Source organism: Dasypus novemcinctus, chromosome 23, assembly GCF_030445035.2.
Source record: "Dasypus novemcinctus isolate mDasNov1 chromosome 23, mDasNov1.1.hap2, whole genome shotgun sequence".
NCBI lineage: Eukaryota > Metazoa > Chordata > Mammalia > Cingulata > Dasypodidae > Dasypus > Dasypus novemcinctus.
The window spans coordinates 13,447,385-13,453,830 of NC_080695.1; positions in this window are offsets into that span (position 1 = coordinate 13,447,385).

The window sequence follows — 6,446 nt, forward strand, 5'->3', positions numbered from 1 at the left end:
ATCCCAAGGAGCTCCCCGGGCAGCCAGTGGATCTGAGAGAAGGGTGACCCCTTCTGGGACTGTGGTACCCGGCAAGGGACTGAGAACAGGGAGCCACCCCCTGCTGCAAGTAGAATATGCCATAGGGCCCAGGTTTGGTCCGATCCTGCGGCAAGGAGGCCCTCAACTTGTGAGGTGCTGGTTCATGTCCCAAGGCATAATGAGCTTTAGGTATGAAAAGTACAGACCCAAGGCCTGTGAGAACCTCTATGCCCAGGAGAGCAATTGCTGCTCCAATGACATAGAGCCCAGAGTCAGGGAGGGCAGTTTTTTGTATCAGAAGTCCATGGGCAATGGTGTTAGTCAGGGTTCTCTAGAGAAACATAATCAACAAGAGATATCTGTCAATAGTATGTGATTCTATAAGAGTCTCTCACACAGCTGTGGGGATGCACAAGTCCAGGTTCCACAGGCAGGCTGCAACCAGGGGCTGCAGTGAAAGTCCAGTGAAGGTTCTTGACGAGTCCTGGGAGACGCTGGCTGTCCAAAGATGAGCTGGGAAATTCTCCCTCAATGCTGGCATCACTTCCCCTTTTAAGGCATTCAACAGATTGGGTTAAGCCTCACTCATTGCTGATGGCAATCTCCCTGACTGATGTAATCAGCTATCTATGATTTACCACTGCAGTAAAGTCAATGGTGACTGAAGTCCATAAATGCCCTTGTGTTACAGTTAGCACAGTGCTTTCTTGACTAAACAACTGGACACACTTACCTGGCCGAGTTGACACAATAGCCTACCCATCACAGCACTTATGGGCAGCACAGGTGATCCAGAGACTCCAGGAGACGTGAGAGGAGGTGGCTAAAGACTTTCAATGGAATAATTTTAGGGGCAATAATGGGAGTGCCTGTTGAATGGCAATTTGGTCACATTCTAGAGTCTTCTATTATAGGGGCCCCGTTCAAGGTAGGCCGATTTGCAAGTGATAGCATGAATGAACTTAAGTAAAATATGTAAATGCTGAACCTGTTGCTTCCAGGACCCAAAAAGATGTTTGGCTCGTTTGGATGTTGGGATGCTGAGGGGGTTATCGGTGTTTCTTGATAGCATCAGGGGTGGAGTAGTCCTCAGTTTTGCCAAATAACTTTGAGGAATTTAGCCAAGGTGGTGGGAACTAACCCCGTGTGGGGCAACAGCCCATCCCCTTTTTCCTTTTCTGTGAGCTCCTCTGCAAATGTCTGTCTGTCTGGAATGAGTGTATCAGATGACTCTCCCTGGAGGAAGATGTCCTCAGTGCCATATCACACCTGGAGAAAGTTAGAGGCCTGCGAAGATTCTGTGAGGACGAGGCTGTTAAGGTATCCCGTGGGAAGCCAGGTCAAGGTAGATGGTATCCCTTTGAAGGGGAAGGCAGACTCCAATAGGCCGTCTAAATAGGCCCCGAGCAGAACATACCAGCAAATTCTATAATAGGAAAACACTTACTAGTAGCTGATTGCATGGAATGAGTAATTTCAAATGTCAGCAGTATTGGTAGGGGCCTTATGGGTGGGCCTAAGGCTCTGGTAGTCCATCGTGTAGGGAAGGGCCATTCATTTTTACCAAGTTTAAGAAAAGACCAAGTTAGGCTGTTAATGAAGAAACAGTGGGGTAATCAGCTCTTCACTAAATGGGTCTTTTCTAATGAGTTTCAGTGTTTGAAGGCCCCTGTTTAGCTCACATTGGGCCGTGGTAACTATTTTCAAAGGGGAGAAGGTCCATGGGGTCCCATTTTTTCAAGCCAGTTTGTAAATACCAAGGACTTTTAAATTTACTGATCACTGGCTCAGAGCATTCATGCAATTATGGAATATTTTAGGGCAATGGGCATTAAGACTACGGAGAATTGAGGCAAGGTTAAGATGAGGCATAACTATTTGTCCTCTATTTTATGTTTAGTAACACCCCTAAGATTAAAGGGCTACCTTGTTTAAAATTATTAGGGTCCCAGGTTTAAATGTAATTTGAGCCCCAGTATTGATTAAGGCCATAGATCTGCTGATTGATACATTGCAGCAGATGTGAAAGTAAATGCAAACCTATGTTGGAGAGATGCGAAAGTCAATCTGCACTCTTTTTTTTCTTTATAAGTTCTTTTAGCAAGTTTTGAATTTCCAATTGGGTCTAATTGTGGACTTGTGTTTTATTTTTTTGTTTCTTTCCCCTATCCAGGACCTTCCTCTCCCTCTCCCTCTCCCTCTCCCTCTCCCTCTCCCTCTCCCTCTCCCTCTCCCTCTCCCTCTCCCTCTCCCTCTCCCTCTACCTCTCCCTCTACCTCTACCTCTCCTTTTCCCTTTCATTTTAATGATAACAATGTCCCATTATTCGGCAATGAATGAAGTACTGACTCATACCACAACATGGATGAACCTTGAAAATATTATGCCTAGTGAACGAAACCAGTCACAAAAGACTGCATACGTATCGTAGGATTCCGTTTCTATGAAATGTCCAGAATATGCAAATCTACAGAGACGGACAGTAGATAAGTGGTTGCTTAGAGCTGGGAGGGCAGCAGGGGCATTTGGAGGGAACAGTGAATAACTTCTAATGGGTACGGGGTTTCTCTTTGCAGTGATGAAGATATTCCAAAATTGACTGTGGCAATTCACTCTGTGAAAATTCTAAAAGCCACTGAATAGTGCTTTTTAAAATTAAGGGTGATTTTATAGAATGTAAATTATATCTCAATAAAAATAGAAAAATATGAGGTTTTAGTTCTGAACAGGGGGGTGAATGACATTTACTGAGATGGGGAGATGGAGGAAGAAATCAAGAGTTCTATTTTGGACATCAGTTTGAGATGCCTAGAATACATGCCAATGGAGCGGTCCAGTTGAGCAACTGGATTTTGGGAGAGGTCAGTGTATTAGTGCACCAAAAGGGTGCTGAGGCAAAGTACCAGAAATCTGGTGGCTTTTATAAAGGGTATTTATTTGGGGTAAAAACTTACAGGTACAAGGCCATAAAAAGTCCAACCCAAGGTACTGTAAGAGGTACTTTCTCACGAAAGTCAGTTGCCACGTGTTGAAGCAAGATGGCGCCCATCTCTGGCTGGCCTCTGCCTTGCCCCTGGGCTTCATCTTCCTCTCGAGGTTCCGTGCTTAAGTGAACTCCCCTCTCTCCTGGCATAGGGCTTATCTCTCATGGTTTCCTAGATCAGTCTTGGCTCTCGCCCCAAGGTCAGCTGTGAAGTCTCAGGCAAAATGGTTCGTCTCTCCCTGGGGCCTCAGCTGTTTGCGCCTTCTTTCTGTCACATGGCTGAATCAAAAATGACAAAGCTCTCTCTTCCCACATGTCCATCTGTCTGTGTGAATGTCTGTTTAGATCAGACCCACCCACAGGACGGGGACCTGAGTCACGCCTTACTGACATGGACAAATAAAAAAAACCCTGCTCTTAAAAGGTATTTTAATCAAAGACACCTCCGCTGAATTTAATGCAACCAAAGGGTATCACACCCAGAGGAACAGATTAGTTTACAAACATAATCTTTCTCTTTTAGGGATTCTTAAAATAATCCCAAACTGCCACAATCAAAGCTGGAGATTTAAAAAAAAAAAATTGAGTTTAAAAACATGGCCCCTGCCCTCGGGACCCTCACAGCGTGCTTTCTTGGCCTGCCCACCACGTGGGAGATGTAGCGAAACATCACCCAGCTCATCCTCAGAGAGCTAGAGCTTCCTCACGGCAGGAGTCATATTCCTGCGCAAATCAATTTAGGAAGCCTCCCGTGTGGAGTGTTGATAGAGAATAAGACATGCTCCTACTTTCACTGTCTAGAATGAAGGCAAACTGTTCAGCCAGTTAAGCAAAAAAGAGAATCAGAAAGCCTTCACCTGGCCCGTGCTGGGGAGGAGCGTTTTCCATGGTGATGCTTCTTTATTTTGCTTCCTCTCCATTCAACTGTGGGCTGAGCCAATGGAGTTATTGAACACTGCCTCGATGGTCCAGGGAGCAGCCAGTTGGCTCGGCATGGGGTTGGTGATGGGAGCGTCTTATAGAAGCAATTTCATTGTTGCCGGGGTCCTCAGTGCGATAAAGAAACTTGTCAAGGCCAGGATTATGCACATGTGTTCAAGACTTTGGCCTTGACAGGCTGCTGGCTTCCCATTGTTTTCTTACAGAAACGCAAGGCAGATTTACCAGGTTGCTTTATTTCTCTCTGCTAAGCAGCTCTGCTCTCGGTGGTTGTCAGTGCAAATATTCATGAGCACATTTTAAAACTCTGTTCAAGCAGAAATAAAACACAGAAGACTACGGCTTGTGGGTAGATTGACATTTCCTTGTTACTCAGCATCCGGCCCCAGAGAGCATGCCCTGGGGGAGAATTACAGTCAAACCCGGGCTCACTGTGCTTGAGGCAGCGGCACAGAACATAGGGCGCCCGTCTCGGCCTGAGATTCCGGCGTTGCAAGAAATAGCACATCTGTTTTCTTAAAAGGACATTTTATTATGAGGCACCATACTTAAAAAAGATTAGGTGTAATGTATTTAAGGAATAATTGTACACAAACTTAAGTGAACCAACCACTCAGTTTGAGAAATATTTGTTCGGTGCCCACTTTGTGGGATAAGAAGCACCATTTCAGGTACTGGGGAGAGATTCAATGAATGAAAGAGGAAAAGATTCCAGTCCTCGTGAAGCTGACATTCTGGAAGAGGGAGACAGACAATAACGACTCGACACAAGGAGGAAGTAAGTGACATAATTTGCTAGAAGTTGGTAGGTGTCCTGGAAAAAGGAAAAGCGGAGCAGAATAAGACAGAGTAGAAGTGTGTTGGTGGAAGGGCATATGATTTTAGGTCGGGTTGTGAAATAGAAGATGACATTTGAGCCAAGACTTGAAGGAGATGAGAGAATTGGCCACTCAGATTTTTTTATTCTGTGATTTGCTTTTTTGACTCAACATTATTTTTCTGAGGTTTCTCCTTGCTGATGTGTATAGCTATGGTCCGTTACTTTTCACAGCTAGATAGTCTTTCTTTAATGCACATGCCACATTTATTTAACCATTCTTCTCTGGATGAACTTCGGATGGGTATATCTACTAGTGCAATATGCAAGAATTTTCTTTACAGCCAATACCTAGCAGTGCAATTACTAGGCTGAAAGGTGTGAGCATCTTCACACTTACCTGGTCATACCAAATTGGTTTCCAAAAAAGTAGAAACCCCTAATTGCTCCTCACCAACTCTTGACATGGCCAGATCTCAAAATAATTTGCCAATCTGGTGGGAATAAAGTCATTTTTAATTTGTTTTGAATTTGTAGTTTCCTGTTTAATAATGCAGTGGAGCATCTTTTCATGTTTATGGACATTTGTGTTCCTTCTGTGACTTGACTGTTCGTGTGTTTTGCCCTTAGTTTTCTGTGTCTTTTTCTTATTGATTATAGGAGTTCTTTAGGATCTAGAAACCAATTCTTTGGCCGCTTTTTTGTGTTGCAAATACTTCCTTGCAGTTTGTGGCATATCTTTTTGTCCTAATAAGGTATCTTTTAATGAGCAAATGTCCTTAATTTTGTTGAAGTAAAGTTAACTCAATCTATCCCTTTAGGGTTAGGTCTTTTGGTATCTTGTTTAAGAATTCAAATATTATCTTCTCAAAGTTATGTGTTTGCCTTTCTAGCTTAGGTCTTTAAACCATCTCAAAATGAATCTTTGTGAGATAAGGATCCAAATTAAACTTTCATGTTGGAAAACCAATTGTCCTAACCCCATTTATCAAGGAGTTCCTGCACCATGCAGTACAACTTTCTGCACCGATGAAAATGTTCTGTATCTGCATGTCCAACAATGACAGTTACTAGCCATGCATGGCTGCTGAACTAGTGGGACTAAGGAACTGAGGCTTTTCTCTTACTTACTTGTTTTTTTAATCAATTATTTTACTGTTTATACCATAGTCACATTTAAATTGCCTGAACTTCCATGACATGAGGATAGAGACCTGCCATGCAAGGAAAAATAAGTGGATGTATTCATAACACTGGAGAGGTACCACGATCAGACACAGCTGACGGCAGCGATCTCAAACAGCACAAATGTTTGCATGTGGGGAGTGACAAAGGGTATATATGTGGTAGTGGCCTGTGACCACTGATGCTTCCTAAGGGTTATTTCCTGATATGCTCGGTAAGCAGACCACCTAGAGCACGGATGTAACTGGAGCCAGGTGACACTTCTGCATAGTAAATGCTACAAGTTCCTGGGCAGTTTCTACAAATCTCTTTTATCTGTGATAAACGTTTGCTAAATGTGATTCTGCAAAAGTAATCCCATAAATTGATGTCCCGGGAAATGTTACCACCAGTGGAAATTGTAGGCCAAAAAATAAGTAGCTACACATACCATACCTATACACTGTGAATTAAAATGGAGCCAGAATTTTAGGTCTTCTGAAAGGAACAGGGCAGGAAAGA